At 37.9% G+C, this 19,309-nt stretch overlaps 1 protein-coding gene across 2 annotated transcripts in view; it reads right to left on the bottom strand.

The window, feature by feature from the left end:
- Window positions 1-400: 400 nt before the first annotated feature.
- The window catches only part of PURA (purine rich element binding protein A), a 30,021-nt gene continuing 11,112 nt past the window's right edge, over window positions 401-19,309 (bottom strand). The window contains exons 2-4 of one of the 2 annotated variants that reach the window (XM_072998396.2): window positions 7,517-7,582; window positions 6,425-6,479; window positions 401-609 (exon numbers count right to left, since the gene is read on the bottom strand). The gene's annotated coding sequence lies outside the window, so the exon portion shown is untranslated. Of the gene's footprint in view, window positions 610-2,968; window positions 6,480-7,516; window positions 7,583-19,309 lie in introns of those variants that run through there. The other variant, XM_072998395.2, reaches the window with a different exon arrangement.

The raw sequence follows: 19,309 nt of genomic DNA on the forward strand, positions 1-19,309 counted from the left end.
TGGTCTATATGTACTTGAATTAAATTTATGGTACACAAATTTATGGTACATAAACTAGAGTACACAAAGCTTTTAAGTCTCTCTATTTGTTAATGACAGTGGTAATGGTTCTTAATGCCACTGTTGACTGCTGTTCACTTTACATGATTCAAATGTTATTCTGTTAGTTTATTAAATATTTTATTACACTATTTGGTTCAGAATAGATTTTCCCTGTTTTCCTCCTCTAAATATTATGTGCGTCTTAAGGTCCGGTGCGTCTTGTGGAGCAAAAAATACGGTATTTTTAATACTGGAAACTGATTTAATGTTTTAATATTTATAATGTACATTTTAAAACTGTAGTTCCTCTTTAATATTATACTATGAGTCACCTTGGGTCTAGTTTCTTGGAGAAATGTGGGATATAGGTCAAAGTGTGTGTGTGTGTGTGTGTGTGTGTGTAAAAGTAAGTAAGTAAGTAAGTAAGTAAGTAAGTAAGTAAGTAAGTAAGTAAGTAAGTAAGTAAGTATGTATGTATGTATGTATGTATGTATGTATGTATGTATGTATGTATGTATGCACACAGGATTTTGGTATACTGTGATGTCTGCAGTGTACGGTGTCTTCCTGTAAAAAAAGAGTAATACAAATATTTAAGGACTTGAATGAAACAATACAATTGATAAACTATTTCAATATGATACTTTGCTGCTTGTTAAAAGAATAATAATTATAGTGCTGCAAGACTTTCATCACCTTCACAAAGATCCTACCTCACAAAAGCAAAATTTGCCTTCCTCGGTCCTTAACATGAAGAACATAACAGCATTTAAAAACCCTCTTCTGCTAAAGCATATTTACAGAACATATGAAGTTCTTCCACAGAAAAATTCCAGAGGGCTAATCATAATAGCAGTAGCAAAAACCACTTTGATTAGCAACAAATTTATTGTGGCACAATCTTTTGAGGACTATAGTTAGATGATCAAGTGTTTTTCTCTCCTGCCTATTAAAGGCAGTATAGGGGTGGGGGAGGGAGATCTTGTCAGTGTGAATGAAATGTCACAAAGATGCAGGTTGATTATTACAATTTAAAAGTATGCAAAATAAGCACAGTAAAATTCATAGTAACAGCCACTGATGATATAGTAAATTATGTGTCGGATTACTGATGTGAAAGGTTGTTGTGCTTATTTTGCACACATTCAAGTTTTTAACATAGTTGTTATTGCTTTGACATTCCCATTTCTACCTGATCTCATTATTTACTCTCCCCCCCACATCTGAGCACCTGTCAGCTGAGAATAATACTCATGAAGTAAATTCTAATGGGAGACAAAGTGTGGCCTTTCAAATGTGGTTGGACTTCAACTCCCAGTATTCCATACTATTGGCTATGTTGGCTATGTCTGTTGGGAGTTACAGTCCAACATTATCCGGGGCAGTGGGTCCCAACCTTTTTGACACTAGGGACCAGTTTAGTTGAAGACTGTTCTCCCAAGGGGGGGTGATGGGTGCCAGGCATGCGGGGGGCAGGTGTGCGTGCAGGAGGCAGCGGGGGTGCGTGCATACATGTGGGAGGTAAGCAGGCATCAGTGCGTGCTGGAGGCGGTTGTGTGTGTGTGTGCGGGAGTGTAAGCATGCAGGTGGGCGGGAGCACGCACGTGCACGTGTACACATGCATTCCTTAAGCCCTTGAAAATCTGTCTCGGTGGCCCAGGCCTTCCAAGGCCACGGACCGGTACTGGTCTGCGGCCCAGGGGTTGGGGACCCCTTATCTGGGGGGGACTGTACTTTGCCCACCTCTACTCCACAAATATTTATGCCCCAATAACTAAGGTACCATAAAATTCTTCACTTGCTTTCACAGAGTTTTATGGTAATTCAGCACATCTGCTTTATAGCTGAGATGATAAGACTATGTATGATTACCTGCCCCCATAACTGGAACTGTAATCTCTCTCTACAGATAACTAGGAAAACTGCAAGGCAATCTACATGCCACCTCTTCCCACATCTTTCCTGTTATCACAAGATGAATATGATGGAAATGTATTTTTCTCCTACTTTATTGGTAATAATGCTAGTGCCTCTTGCCCCCTGATTTGATGTAAGGGGAAGTGGATAAGGACAACAGTTCTGACAGTGTGTTGATTTCTGTCCAAAGATCTTTACAATGACAGAAGTTAAACTTGGTAGAAAACCTGCTATCATTACACTACGATACACACTGCATTTAAATTACTTCCAGTATGGTGCAATCCAGCCAGACTGTACAATGGTGGCATGGGCCAAACTAGCTGGATGCTCTGAACGAATGCTTCAAGGTGCCACTAGTCTGCCATTCACGTGCTACAGCAGTGATGTTCCTATCTGTAGAAGAAAATCCACTCAAAGCACAAAGACTCATTGGCTACAATCCTGTTACATAACTATGAAAAAGCATAACTTTGGGCAGCAGATCACTTTAAATCAGAAATCTCCACAGGCATTACCTGTTGTATGCTGAGTTGGAAAACTCGGCCTGACAAAGATAATGTCTACTGAGATTTCTTACAGCAATTTGCTTTCATTTACATAACTGTGCAGTGGGATTTAAGTCACTGTGAAATACATATATTTATGACTGAGATGCCAAATCATTATCCTCCAAGATCAGAACTATAGAAAGAAAAATTATCTGCAAATACTGTTTTAGGAAGACAGACCGTGCAGCTTTGTTGGTTCTATTGTGTTAAGCATCTTGATTTATGCAATTTTTCCATATTCAAAATATGCATGTGGTAAATAATATTATAAAATATGATACATAATAACTCTCAGAAATCTTGTAGGAAAGGATGCTTTGTGCCTTTCTTGAAATTTTAAATAAGTGAATACATTTAAAATAACTACTTCAGAAGATCTGAAAAGCAGTATGAATTAAAAAGACAGAAACCAAGTGTTCCCAATAGTTGTTATTTGAAAATCATCACTAAGATCCATATTAAATCAAATAATTTATTAAGTAATTACATGTAAACACTTTATATTGACTAGCAAATACATTGCCCAAGTACCCCCCCTTCCCAGCAAAGGAAAATACCCTCTTTTATAAACATACTGACGAATGATATACATTCTACTGTACAGTGAATGTATATTGAATTGACACCTTGATTTTCCTTATGTTTAATTCATTTAAAGTGCAAAGGAGATAAATTTGATCAGCATTGCAAGACAGTGTCAATGGTAACTTTGGTCTATCAAGTGAAAACTAGATAAAATGCCCACCCCATTGTTTTTAAAAAGCAGAGAAATCAGATCTTGCATGATAATTTTTTTAAAAAAATAAATAAATTCCTTTTCTCATGTAACTCAAAATATTTTTAGACCAGAGAGATACTATTCTGAACAAATGAACAAGCATGTTTCTTACTTACAATTTAAAGTTAGTACTTACATACAAACAATTACACAAATACATAAGCCACAGAATGTCTGAACATTGTCCATTATGTCAAAATACAACAGTTGTGAGATGGCAGCAAAGATTGTTAAAAACAAAATAATAACAGCTATTTACATAAATAAAAACAAGTATTTTTGCCTTGTTCAACATTCCAATCTTCTAATAAGTGTGTACTCTTACAGTATATGCTTGTATGATAATTAAAAAGTTACAGGAAAACATAACCACCAATGAATATTGGCACATCTAATAAAGATTAACTTGCAAAAAAAATTGTAGAGACTCGAGAGATATTTTTACTCTTTCTTGAGAGATTTCTTTTGTCTTTCCATAAAACTCACATCACTATCCTCACTTTCTGAAAAGAAAAACAATATAGAGGACTGTTTTATGCTATCAAATCTTCCATGTGATCTGGTACATGGATGCATAACTGGAGAGTAATGAGGATAAACCATGGCTGCACTTTCCCCACAAACTACCATATTTTTCCGTGTATAAAACAACACTTTTTCCTTAAATAATTTGAGAAAAAATTGAGGGTCGTTTTATACACTGAAGGCAACTCTTTACTACTGCCTTTTGTGAAGGCACGGGGCTTAGCAAAAAGGAAGGGGAGGCATTGCTCCCTTCCTTTTTGCTAAGCTCCATGCCTTCTCAAAAGGCAAGGAAAAGCGGCAATCACTTTGACAGCCGCTTCCCCTGCCTTTTGCCAAGGCACGGCGCTTAGCAAAAAGGGAGCCCTTTAATCCCTGCTTTTTCTAATTTGGGGGTAGAAAGGGGGGGTTGTCTTATACTTTGGGTCGTCTTATAAACAGAAAAATACTGTATAATCCTAGATGTGTCTGCGGGTTCTCAACATGATTCCTGTTAGCTTCTCTTCAAACTAACACATTGTCTGCATATGTGATTGTATGAAGGAATTGGCTCACAACAATTTGCCATTTTGTTGAAATTGTAAAATGAGTTTCCCTCAGGCATTAAAATGGTTATGTAATTATCAGCACCTTATATTAAAATGTCGAAAGGTTATCTGTCTGTCATTAATGCTTAGTCTAATTGTGAAGCTGATTTTCTAGGATTGTGTACATAGGTACATGATCCTGTGGATAAAGTACTTCCTTGAACTAATGCTGTTTTCCAGAGAAGTCAAGAGAATCTTTGACATTCATCTGAAATGTGTAAGAAAGGTTCATTATTTTAACTGATTACAAATGAAGGCTCTCTTGCTTTCCTTCTTTGTTATGCACTAGAAATAAGAAACCTGAAATGTGTGGGCTGCACAGAGGGCGCCAAAGCCTGCTTCACAAGTGCTATGTTTGTGCAGGCCTCACTGGAAATAAAAGGTCTCACTGACAGAAACACTAGGGAGATCTGACACCAGTGGAATATTTCAAACAAATTAGAACTACCTGTTGTTGAATACCTGGGAGAGGAAAACATTTGAACTTTTGCTTAGAATTGCACAAAAGCTCATTATTTCAATGTTTAGTGTTTCTCATATCCTAATTTGCTATTTCACTCCATAGCAGCTTGCAGCACAAGAAAAGTAGAGTTGCCCTATTCTGGTCACAAGCCATCTTTGATTTCACCAGTTATTTTAGACATAATAGAATATATTAAAAATATTATGCTAATGCGCATTTGATTTGCTTCTGTTTTACTCCTTGCTTGTGTAAGGAATGTGAAAAAGAAAGTGGAACTCAGCATTCATACCTGGGTTCTGATTAAATGGCATTTGAAGGAGGCTTATGAATCTTGGTGTACAAGGAAGCATTAAACATAATTCCTGGCTTACTTTTAATCAGAAGCGATGTAAAAGTACGAAATCCTGTCTTGCTTTTGAAGTCACAGAAGGGAAGAGGAAAGAAACAGGAAATAGGCTCTGTATGGTGTCACTTGAGTATATCCTGCAGCCAAGACTCAGTGCAAACCAAGTCTTTGTGTTACATACAATTTCAGACTGACTTTTTAACAGCCACTCAACTTTAAGACATAGCACAGATCACAGAATTTTATCAGTGCAGACTTTAGAATTTCATTTCTATTTTTAAAAAATATTATTTTAGGCATATGTGGAAAATTTCAAGAATCACATATGAATTTCCTTCACTTTTCTAGTAAATAAAACTTGTACTGGAATAATACTGACTGCAACATAGCATGGAAATATGGAGCACCTTGGAACAGAATTTAATTTACATCTATTATCCATGGTAAACAATATTAATGAAATTTTGACAGTATTACAAAATTACAATATTACAATAAAAAAACCAAGATTGATATACACCATTAACAGACTCTTGTTTTGAATTTGAGCTTGAAAAGGAATTGTTTATATAGGAAATGTTTATAATACATTATTTTGGGTTGTTTGGATTGCATTGTAATTTATAAGTGTTGAAGATAATTTGTCTTCAACATTTAAATAAGTGATTTCACCTGGTTGTGTACACATATGTGTTCCCAAGTGGCAACAGAGTTTCTCCCCAAAGCTTCTGCATGTTTTGAAGGAGAATTATTTATCAGTTGCTCGGATTTTAATAGTTGCCCAACTATATTGCACTATCAGAAACAAAAAGGGAGGCTGCAACAGGATAGAAAAAGTAGTTTTCAGTTGGAAAACACAATACTGTTTCAACACCACTAAGGGTTTTATCCAAAGAGGACGGAATTTTGATTTGTGACAATATGATGAATATAAGACAACTCTTCAAAAGAGGTCTGTTCACACATTCACAAAATTGGGCAAGCAACATATGGTGAGGCAGCAGGATCATGCCTCCCCTTGGTCTCATCTCACCTCCAGCAGTAGATGTAATCTATAAATGATGCAGACGTGCACAGAATCCTAAGCAGAACGACCAACATGTGAGATCCCTCCTTCAAGCATAGGTCTCTAGGCACGCACACACCATTTAGGAATAACATGAAACATACAGAGGTGACGCCGCATGATCTCACAGCCTCACTGTCTGTGGAGGTTACCTTGTTTTGCAAATAAGAGGTCATAGGATGATATTGATAGATGGTACTGAAAGTTCTAAAAAAGAAAAGATAAAGTCAAGACTTCATAAGAAAGAAAGGGTGACAGTATTAACAATTTACAATTAACTGAAATTCATAGTTGTAAATTATTATGCTACTGTGATCAGTTGACATAACTGCCAGCATCATTGATATTCAGTATTGAGTTGCTGCCAATGTTTTCAACACTGGCTGCAAACACTGTGGAAATGTATAATAAAAGTATATTCGCTTTGATTAAAATCCCACTTGTATTAGAATTATTTTATTTTATGAAATCTACTTCAAGTCTATAGTTAAATTACATGGCTTAGTTGGAGTTCAGTGTTTTACTATTACAGGTTTCTTACATTGTTTTGCAAGCATGAGATAATCATGTTTAGAATTTAAATATTCCACTCTTTGCTAAATAAAAAATTTGTTCACATCTTAGTGCAGGCTTTCAGTTACACAGATCTAGATCAAAATCTAAGCATTTTTGGACTTCAAGCTACATCCAGTGTTGACTGGGGTCTTGCAGGCCATACATGCATATGAGCACACATATCTAAGCAGGCAGACATAGGAAGCTTTCCTTCTCTGTCTGCTGAGATCAAGGGATCATTGGTGTGTGCCTATGGGCTGATGAAAGAAAGTCTTCCCCAGAGATCTCCACTGATATTGCTATTTCCCCACTATTATCAGTGGTGATGAGAAAGTAATCTCAGAAAGGATGTGTTGCCCCTTCCCCCAGTTGCAGCCCTTCTGAGAAAAGTGTGTGGAGACCCTTTCCATCTGAGGGATCACAAGTTGTACATTCTGCCCTAACCCTTACACTGAAATAGCTGCATTATGATTAAATTCTCGACTGGACTTCTTTACTATTGCTATCTAGGTTGGAAATTTCTTGAAACAAACAAAAAACCCTCAAGGTATAAATTTTCAGCCATATTAGACAGGCTGGCAAAATTAATGTGGGAAGAAGAAAGAATATGCTATACTTTCCATTACCTTGAAAGACAACAAAATTTGTAAATAGATGGGGAAGGACAGAAACAGGAAACGAAGACTGACCTTATAAACAAAGATATGTTTAGGGCTTCTGGTTTCAGGAATAAACCGATATTTACTGGTAAACGTCTGCCAAAAACAAAAAACAAAAATAGAAAAACAAAATTACTGGTAAATATTGGTTTATGTGAAGAAGAAAAACTGTAAGTGAATTTCCCATTTTTCACAAAGCATTCCATGTTATCTCTTGTGGTAATTATTATTTAAAGTGCCAGAGGGACTGGAGGCTAAGGTAAGGAGAATTGGGTCTGAGCAAAAGGTACCATGCCTAAATTTCATTTGGCAAGTAATTGCCCCAAACCAGAAGCCATATGCTATCTGAAAAAATAAATAAATAAAAGTTTACAATAAAACACACACCTCAGTTTTCCAGACATTTTCAACAGAGTCTAACTATTCTCATCAATACTTGAAATAATGACAATTTATTTCTATTCCAGTTTCCAGAATGTCTCATTAAGATTCTAAAAAACTATTTCATAATGATATACAATCATTTGTGTAAAGCAAGCAAGTCAGTTTTATTGTGCGGTCATAGACCCGTTCATACAAAGATAAAATAGATAAAATAAATACATAATATCATATAAAATCTTGCTATAGCGTTTTGCGAGTTCTTATAGCTGAAAATAAAAACTTAGCCACTAACTGTAATGATTTGATTCTCTCCAGACAACAGAAACTTCAAATAGCTTGTGGGAGGTAGACCAGTACATTTACTCATGAGTGAACCAAGATATCGAATACGTTCGATCCTATATAGGCTACATTCTAAAATGATGTGTGCCAAGGTCTCAATAATTTATTTCCCACAGGGACAAGTCCTTTCACCGTATGGGGTGTTATTAAAACGCCTTTTAAAAAGGGATGAGGGAAAGCAATTAAACCTAGCCCTTGAAAAGGGAAAGCAAAATCTCAGTGCTCTAATTTGGTATAAGTAGTTAGCTGGCTTGGGGAGGTTAAAATTTAGGCCAAAACATAGTGGTGAACAACTCCTGTCTGCACAAGCTAGAGAGTACTGAAGGTCTATATCTTTAATACATTGAATAAGTATTGGTTTAATGCTACCTTGAGGCTGTCTCAGTAGGAAATCCACAGAGAAGCCTAAGAGATGTAGGTTTTCTGTAAATCCCTTATGCCATGAGCTGGCAAAGACATCTTTCTGCAAATAATATAGGTCACCACAGGTTACTGGGGCACAGACCACCTTTAACCAATAACGAAATGCATGTAGCCACGCTTGACATCCTACTGAGGACATACTAGCTTCAAGCCGAAGACTGGCAGGGCAAATAAGGATCGCAACGTATCTGATAAAACACTTTCGATGGAGGGGTTAAAACCCTTAATCCAAACAGCGATACCATACAACAACTGCGCAAGGATTTTATGCTTGACTATCTCTAGGGCCACAGGTATTAACTCCCCACCTGAACATAATGAATTCATCTCAGTACTTTACTTGTCTTATTGGCCACCTGTACTGCTGTTTGTCTGTGATAGGACCAGGAAAGGGAGTGTAAAAAGGTAATTCCAAGACATTTGAAATTTTTTAACCTGTTCTATCTGTTGGTCCTCAATAACCCAATCTTAGGCTTTACTATGTCTAGAGAAGACCATTATTTTGGTTTTGTCAAAATTGATCGTTAGTAAGTTTTTCCCTGCAATAGCTCAAAAAGGCATGCATGATTAGTTTAAGGTCAATTTCTAAGAGTGACATGAGAACCGCATTGTCGGTGTATAGTAGCAGGGGCACATTGATTTTAGCCAATTTTGGAGAGTGATATTCAGGACTTTTGGAGAGGTCATTAAGATAAAAGTTGAATAGTGTGGGCGCCAATATGTAACCTTGGCAAACCCCCCTCTCCACCTGAATGGGGCTTGACAAATTTCCATCCATTCCACATCTTACCCTAATTGTGGGTAAGATGTAGAATAGAGACTTCTTGTGATAGAGACTTCTGATAAGGTACAAAAACCTTTTGTCAATTGAGGAAATATACAGTTTTTTCCATAAATTTCCCTGAGAATTGAATCAAAGGCAGACTTTTAAGTCTATAAAAGCTGCAAACAAGCCGTTTCCATGGCGGCCCATATACTTCTCTGCAAGATGGTTTTAAACTATACGATGGTTAAAGGTGCAGCGATTCTTTCAGAAGCCAGCTTGTTCGTGTCCTAAAAAGTTTTCCAACTCAATTAGTCTGTCGTTTAAGTATCTGGCATAAAGCTTACCCACAATAGAGAGAAGGTTAATTGGTCTATAATTTGAGGGTTCGTTCTTGTTCCCCTTCTTATAGATTGGTATCACTATTGTCTCTGACCACAAATGTGGGATTTGCCCAATGTTTTTAATGAATGAATAACTGAGCTAAAGGGGGGGGGGGGCACCAGTCTGCATTAGACATTAAGGACTCTACTGGAATTAGAACCAGACTCAGTGCCTTCCCAGATTTTAGACAGGCTATTTATTTATTTATTTATTTAGCTTAGCTTATACGCCACCCACACTACCCAAAGGTCTCTGGGCGGCTTACAACACTTAAAATACAATAAAAAGACAAAATAATTAAAATGTAATTAAAATATATACTCTAAAAATTGCCATCGTACCCACAGCTGATACTATTTCAATTAAAAGCCTTCTGGAATAGGAAGGTTTTGACCTGGTGCCGAAATGTCATCAGCATCGGTGCCAGACAAATCTCAGTCGGGAGGGCATTCCATAGTCTGGGGGCAGCTGCCGAAAAGGCCCTTTCTCTATCTCCTTAAGGGACAGCTCTTTCAAAAGGGCCCCTGGCTAGATCTTAACTGCCAGGTAGGCAATTAATGACCTATTTCCTTTTCAGTGACTGGATCCCAATACGGCAGCTTGTTTAAATCTGGCCATGAAATGTTGACTGTTTGGATAGGTTGGGCCTCCTCGAATAGCTGAGTAAAATGCCTTTCCCATATATATGGTGGAATGCTACAGTGAGCTGTTCCTGAGCAGGCACATAGTGCCCCAGACACCAAGGCTCAGAATGGTTTGTAATCTCTGTTCAGTAAAGAGTCTAACAGAACACTTCACTGTTTCTGAGTTGATTGTTTCCTTTTCTGGACAATCAAAGTTTTGTATTGATTTTTAAACTACATAATACTCCTGGGGAAGAACTGCTAGATTCTTCTTCCTGTACTGCTTGTAAATTTCTCTGAGTTGATTTTTCTTTAATAAGCATTCCTTGTCAAACCACTTAGGGGTGAGCTTGTCCGACTGTCTATGAAAGTGAAGTTGTTTTGGGGTTAGAACAGAACGCATTTTTAAGACCAGCGAATTATAGTTTAAGACAACCAAGGCCACAGTACTGTAGATTCCATGGATGCCATTATTAAATTTCTTAAGTTCTCAGCAAATGAGGAATTTAAGAAATTGGAAACGTTAGCATTTACTTTGTCCAGATTAAACATTTATAATGTATGGATAGGACAAAGTCATCTATGTGTGGCTCAGGGGAGAGATGTATCGTATTTGAGAGTGATAAAATTAACAATAAGGGTAAGTAATCACTTTCTAATCTTTGTTCAACTGTAATTCCCTTAACCTAACTGGCTAAACATGGGGAAATTAACGCATAATCTACAACACTACTTCCTCTCCCTGAAATGAAAGTAAATTCTGCAGTTATCAAACAAATCACTGCCATTAATAATATGAAGAGAAAGGCATACAGCTATCTGAGCCAAGCATAATCCACTGTAATTGGTCTTCAAGTCTTTTGATAGTCTATAAATATTCTTCAAGGTATAAGACTCTACTGGTAACATATCTCAAAAATTGGAGGAATAAAAAATATAATTATTCGGCCCCATCCTTGCATTCAGATCTCCCATAAGTATTACATATGCCTTAGGTGGTAGGGATTCTAAATAAGTAATGTATAGAACTCCAATTGGTTCCATATTTGGGTTGTTTGACCTTTGGAAGAAGACGGGGAGATATAAATGTTAATAAACAAATAGGAGTTCATCCAGGTGACAAGTAGCCCTCCAGTTTTATCACAAGGTGGGAGCCATTTCACCCGAGCCCTCAGGGTGGTAGAAAATATTAAGGCCAACCCCGCCTTTGGCCGACCCTTCCTATTACTCGGAGCTGGGGTTAAACACTAAGTAACCATTCAAGCTGATGTCATCTATACTCCAGGTTTCTTGTACAGAGATTATGTCATGAGATCTGAGATAATCTAATATACCTGGGTCATTCAATCTGGAGTCCCAGCCAGCTATGTTCCAAGAAATGATTTTCAGATAACCAGCCCTTGAGGTTGGGGTGAAGTGTAAAGAAAGAACTGACATTTTTAAAGTTACACATAAAACTAAGTACACTATAGCAATCAACTAGAAAAGTTCAAAATCCATGGTCAGATTATACTTTTACAGGGACTAGTCAAATACGCCCCAAATTCTGCGTAAACTTGCAGAGTGTCCAGATCTCTTCATAAGCCATAACACAGCATCTTGACTGATGAGGAGACCCGGAAAGCCTGCTTACAGTTGGGAGCATATCTACCTGGTCCAGATTAAAGGGATTATATATTTAGAAATTAGTACATATTAATTTTTAAATGTGCTCATTTACACATTGGTTTCCTTTCAGAAATAGAAAGCTGGTTCACAGTAGTAGAAAACAAATAGCAATTAGGATGTTAACAACTCTGCAAATACACTGAATTTTTAACAATTCCGCAAATGTTTCAAAATGTATCCATAATGCATATGCAAGCGGCAGAAAACAAGTACTGTACTGTATGTATTTCTTTAAACTGTTCTAAGCTTTTGGAACTACAACATCAAAACACCTATCTTCTGGACAAATAGCCTATCAATGTGATATCTTTTAATGAAAATGGAAAATTGAGAAGTTTTTTTTTTAAATCTTTAAATGCTTATATTTAACTTCTAAAATAACTTTTGTAGCTTCATTAAAGCTGTTCACTAAAAACGGGAGTGTTATATTACAAGAATTCTTGCAGCCAAAATACAAACATTGTGGAATTCCAGGAGAGATTATATTCTACCAGCTGAACACTCACATCAGTTTATACAATATGCAGCTACTGAGCTATACTGTTAAGTTGAGCAAAGCACACAAACAGGAACACAAACTACATCCGGCCATAGGACTGGGGACTCTTACAAATATCAAAGACAGGTATTACATACCTCCCTACAGAAACAAACCAAGAGACTCCACATTCAAAATTTTGGAGATAGTGGCTGCAAAAAAGGCATATTATAACCACACACTTTATCAGAGCTGCTAATACTTACAAGGACAGTTTCTAAATAAAGAACAGAAGCCCTTTAAACATTTTTGTTTTGCCTTTTTCTTGTCGTGTGTAGGCACAAAACTGTATCCCTCTGCACATTTCCAGTACACTAAGATGCAATGTCTCCCATAAGAAGTTAACATTATCTCAGGAAGTCCTGAATGCTGAGATTTCCTTTGGAGATGATGGTCCATAAGTGGTGTACTTAAATTATCTATATTTCTCACTACCAATATATGGGTATTGTTGGTAGTCCCAAATATTTTTTTCCCCACTGGTGTGTTAAGAACAACACAAAATAGGTCTAAATTGAGCACAGAAGGTTGGTTCTCAGTCACTGGCGTCACATGTAGGTAGTGGCAGGTTTAGTGTTCGCTTTCCTCTGGCCCCTTTCTTCAATATGTTAATATATGTGTTCACTTTTGTGGACTATATTCACACTAACAGAAAATTATAATCAAAAACATTTGGAGGGCATCAGTTTAAAGAAGGCAGACAGATTAACAGATTGACTGCCCACCAGAAGCTCAAAAAAGATAAAGCCATTCTACCATTCTTTTGGAGGCAAGTTCCATAAATGATGTGATGATACAAAAAAGTCCTGTCTAGTGTACTCTTACTAGGCAAGGGCTGATTGTACATCTAGAAGCAAGAGGATAAGAATCTTTATGCCAACATGAGGTTGCCTCTGTATCTGGCAAAATAGCTTGCTTTTGGTTTATAACTGGTACACAATGGCTGAAATCCTATTGTGCAACCTATGCCACATAAGTTTGATACAAACTGCTGTGATTTTTTAAAGTTATAGACTTCTCCTGTCCTGTGTCTGCCAACAGCTCTCTAATGATGAAAAGGATCCCAAAGGAGACTCATCATGACCTTCCGGTGGAGGGGGGATTGAAATTTTTAATTTTCTAAAAATTGCTGTGTTTTATGACATCACCAGTCTTATGCAGCATGATTTCTGACAACAGGATTACTGTCAACATCTAGCTTTCTTTACATGACTGGTATCTCACAGACTTAACCATGAAAGTGAAAGATTTGTAAGTGTGGAAACACATTATAAGAGCTGGATATAGGCATTTTTCTCACTATGTGATCTGAACCTTAGTCTCGATATGGTGGGTCAGCAACAGGGCCCTTGCTGAAGATCTCAAATTCCAGGCAACTTCATATGGAAGGTGGCAGACTTTCATATAACCTAGCCTCAAGCTATTTCAGTCAACACCAATACCTTTATTTAAGCTAAGAAATGTACTGTATTATAAGCCAGTGTGCTTAGTACAGGACCAGTGATATATGTTCTTCATAATGCATACCATACAACAGTTGGGCCCCCACACTGTGCACTAAGTATATCATCTGAGCCCTTTCCAAGAGAAGCTCCATCTACAGAACATTACAGTAGTCTACTTAGGAGGTAATGAAGGCAAGGATCACTCTGGCCAAACCCACCTTCCCTATTAGAAGGTGAAGCTAGCACACTTGCCAAAGCTAAGCAAACAGTACCTGGTTGTCCAAAAGCACCTCTAGGCTGTTCCTTCAGAGGGAACAACCTCCACTCACAACAAGCTGTAATCTCACTCTAAAGATGGCTTTTGTGCTAAACAACAAAATTTCAGTCCTGTCTGAAGTAAGCCACAATGTTTTGACCCATCATAAGTAGCTCACTGCATTCTAGGAGGAAATATGCTGCTGACTTGGGGAGGAGACCTCCTCATTCCAGATGCAGCTTCTGTTATTCCATGGAGGGAAAGGAAACTTAGTATCCCAAACCCTCCAGGGCCTGGAGGAAATATGGGGTCAAGGGTGCAGAGGCTTAGAAAAGGAAAGAGGCAAGACAGCTGGAAATCGTCAACCCTTTCCCTTCATGCATCTTCAAAATCTGATGAAAAATTTCAATACAATCTATAGTTCTTAATATTTACTTTTCATTTAATCAAAATAGCTTTTTCAGTATGTAATATTAAGAAGACAATATAGACAAAGGCTAAAAATACAAAGAACATTGGAAAGGGGGGGGCACATTTTGCTCCTGTAATCCGTTTGAGTGCTGTAAATATTTAAGACTCAAGACTGACAAACATTTCAGAAATTACTTTTGCTGCAAATGCACTTTCTCCCTTGTCCTTCTCAATCCCAAAAAGAAAGCACTGTTTTCCCCCTAAGTCAGTGGTCCCCAACCTTGGGCCTCCAGATGTTCTTGGACTTCAACTCCCAGAAATCCTGGCCAGCAGAGGTGGTGGTGAAGGCTTCTGGGAGTTGTAGTCTAAGAACATCTGGAGGCCCAAGGTTGGGGACCACTGCCCTAAGTAGTCTATACATTCATCCAATAAAATAGTATTTCTACAGGACCATTTCATATTCCCGCAAATATTTTTGATCCAACAATACTGATAGCATGAGCTTCCTTGCAACATTTCTATTGAACAACAAACAACAGTCAGGACTTGATCTTGGAAAATGTACTTTCAAATGTTGAAGAATAAAGACTACTTTCAGGTAACTGATGCAAGAATGGAGTTTGGGAATCCACCCACATACAGTGGGGTCTTGACTTAAGAACGGCTTGAGTTAAGAACATTTTGACTTAAGAACCACTCTCATAGGAAAATATTGACTTGACTTACATACTTAGATTTGAGTTAAGAACTGAAAAAAACCACGTGGGAGGCAGGGAAAGTGCAAAATTTGAACTTTCAGTTAACTGTTGGCCAGTGAAAAGGGTGCCTGTCTGCTTCCTCACTCCTCCCAGCGTTTAGAGAGTGGATTGGGAGACAGTCTTCAGGCTGCCTGGTACTGTACTTGCCTGGACTGTATTTTCCCTGCCTTCCCTGAACCTTTCTTGACCTAAGAAAAAAAGAAACAAAATATCCCCCTCTAGTGGTCGAAGGCGGAATAGCAGCTTCCCATTAGTTTCTATGGACGGAAAAGAGCAGATACGGATCAAATGGTTTTCAATGCATTCCTATGGGAAATGCAGATTTGACCTGAGAACTTTTTGACTTGAGAACCACCTTCCAATACGGATTAAGTTCTCAAGTCAAGACCCCACTGTAGCTCTTGCAACAAGCTGGAATAGCCTTTCTTTTACTCTGTTACACTCCTCTTGATACAGTATTCACTTGCGTCAGGTTTCTTCATCTTCTGAATCAAGTGAAATAAAATTATGGTTTTGAAAATACAACCAAGGAACAGACATGAGAAAGTGTTGGGAAGCTACATTCTCTTTAAGCAAATTTCCATTTTTAGGGTTAAAATTTGAGAATCAGAAACTAAAGACCCCACTGAAACAGTACCTTAAATGAAAATTGCAGTTTTATATGTGGGAGAGAATCCACCTGTCTGGATTGGAATGAAAGTGTAATGCTGTTTTTTCCCCCACTTCAAGTCAGTAAACATGTACCATTTCCTCAAAATCTGCAGATGCATTAGCAGAGATGGGGAGCCAGACTTTTGTCTGCAGAGGGGAGAAGGACTGCCAAGGGATATCTTTGCCACCTCAGTCTCCAACTCTTGCATAGCTGGCAGCCTGGCTTCATAAACCGAGAGCATGAATGTTTAGCCCAGTTTCTCAACTATTTGCCTTAATCCCAAGTTATATCCTCTTTACCTGATAAAAAGTTCTGAAGAGAATATGCCTTAAATTTTTGGTGATCCAATGATGGTATTACTCAACTTTGAACTTTGTTCCTACAAACTACTACTAACGCTCATAGTAGCTTTCTCTGGGGGGGGGGGGGGCGAGATAATAGGATTTTTGTTTGGACAATGGTACTAGGTTGATGAATAAACAAACAAGGAAGAGATGTTTCACACACCTAGTGATGCTTTTTTCACCATTGTGCTACAAAATCAGCAGTGGCATGATGCAGCTCCCCATGGGAAGATGCCCATACCTGGGTTAAACCATCCCTCACTCAATGCCACAGTCATCATCCAGATCCCCTCCCTCAGGCTGCTTAAAAAACAGAAAAAAAGAAAAAAATGCAATCATACATTTAATATACCATCTAGTATGACTCTTGAGTTCTTTCAGACCCTTAAATATGGTTAGCAAAGAAAATTAAAATTGTTCTCCTATTCTCAAGAAGTTTTTTACTGGAATGGAACAGCTTAACAACTAAACAAATATGGGGTAAGGATCCCTACTCTTTTTTTCCATTACTATTATAATCTACAGCCAAATTCTATGTATCCCAACTGGACCTGGGTTTTGCCAACATATGATGATACATTGCTGAAAAATACAATATCACTATCTAACAATACAACCAAGTTCATTTTTGCTCATCAGAAGGAATAGCAATGTTTATAGTTGTTCACTTTATTTTCTGATATGCATGTTGCTGAGATCTTTATTGAACTGGAAATTCTTGTCACCGAATTTCTTGCTGCAATCTACACACTTTGTAAGCCCACATAATAAATCCTTCCTTTGTTTACTACAATGCTGATGATACCTAATTTCAACTTTCTTTCCACTTTCCTAACTGGCAAAAACCGTGTTGTGTGTTGTCAAACAGTTTACAACATATGGTGATCCTAATAAGATCTTCTAAGCCTGCAAGATGTTGAAGGAGTGGTTTACCACTGTCACTCCACAGCCAGCTTCCGTGGAAGAACAGGTATTTGAATCCAGGTCTTCCGAGTCCTCACTTTGTCCACTACACAACTTGGTTCTCAGAGATAAAGTTAGACACCTAATAATAAATCAGCCTACACCCTCATTTCCAGCACTGAATATATCTCTCATTATTATTTCAATAAAATGAAGGTATTTGTATTTTTAATTTTGTAAATACACAAACTGCATTATATTTGCAGGGGAACGAGATTAAACCAGCTGATGTTAGCCACATAATGGGAAGACAGACAGATACCCACTGAATGTAAACCAAGAAGCCCCATGCAACTGATTAGTGACACAGGGTGCCTCCAGATGTACTTCTAGTACTTCCAGTCAAAGGACATTATATGCTAATTCCTTTTCCCCACTACCAATAGACAGATGGAAGAACCAGCATGAAGACACAGGAGGGTGACAAATGAAAGGCACTGGACTATCCATAAAATTCAATGTTTGAGGCAAGGCAACTGCAGAATAAAATCCTTGTTTGGATGTCAGTGTCGAAGGTGAAAGGTAGATGTTATCTTTATTGCAGCATTACTCCCTTTTTCTGGTAAGCTCAGCAGTGAGAATGAAGACTGCTTTGCTGATTCAGACATGATGTTGGACACACTGTATGGTGATCATTCTGGAAAGTAGGCGTTGTATGTATATACACTAACAAAGATCCTAGTGACAGAAGAAAGATGTTCATACTACAAAAATATACCAAATTCTCCATGGGAACAAAAAGCAGATGTCTGCATGGATGAAGACAATAGTATAACATACTCCAGGCCAGTTTTAGTGGGAATGAGCTATAACCTGTCCACGTGGCTCACAACACTCTTCAAGCATTCAAGAAAGGATAACACATTAACAATTGGTCATTTTCCACTAGAGTTACTCCTGATAATAACAGATTTCAGAGAAAGTGGCAAAAGCGATATGTTTACAGCTAAAATACATTTTAAATCCTTCAGAATGTAAATATGAATAAAGGATGCTACATACTATTTTTTTTTAAAAAAATACTACTATATAGTACGTATGCTATACACTACTATGGCAATTACCCAGTGTATGTATCTTCTGAAGCATGTTATTATCATGAGCTGTCAAATCAAATCTGACTTGTGGCAACCCTTTTCAGGGTTTTCCAGGTACAGTGGTGCCTCGCTTTACGATTGCCCCGCATTATGATGAATCCGCTTTACGACAATCTTTTTGCAATCGCAATTGCGATCACAAAACGATGGTCTAAATGGGGAAATTTCGCTTTGCGATGATCAGTTCCCTGCTTCGGAAACCGATTCTTCACAAAATGATGTTTTTCTAACAGCTGATCGGCGATTTCAAAATTGCCGCCGGGTAATTAAAATGGCTCCCTGCTGTGTTTAGGGATTCATTCCTCGATATACAGGCAGCGGAAATGGCTGCCGTATGGAGGATCTTCACTGGACGGTGAGTTTTTACCCCACTGGAACACACTGAACGGTTTTCAATGCGTTTCAATGGGGTTTTTTATTTCGCTTTACGATGTTTTCGCTTAACGGCGATTTTCCTGGAACAGATTATTGTCGTTAAGCAATGCACCACTGTACAGTATACTCAGAAGTGGTGTACTATTCTCTTCTTCCGGGACACCCTGGGACTGACTACGCAGCTTGCTCGAGGCCATACAAGCTGGCTCTACTCAAAGGAGACACAGCAGGGAATTGAACTCGCAACCTATGGCTCTACAGTCAGATACCTAAACCACTGAGCTGTCTAGCCAGTCACTCTAGTGCTGGTCAAATATGTAGCCCCTATTAGTTCCCTTCCTCCTAAGACTTGCAATCTGATATTAAATATTATACAGGTTGCTTACTTCAATTTAAC

This window comes from Pogona vitticeps, chromosome 4 (assembly GCF_051106095.1).
Source record: "Pogona vitticeps strain Pit_001003342236 chromosome 4, PviZW2.1, whole genome shotgun sequence".
NCBI lineage: Eukaryota > Metazoa > Chordata > Lepidosauria > Squamata > Agamidae > Pogona > Pogona vitticeps.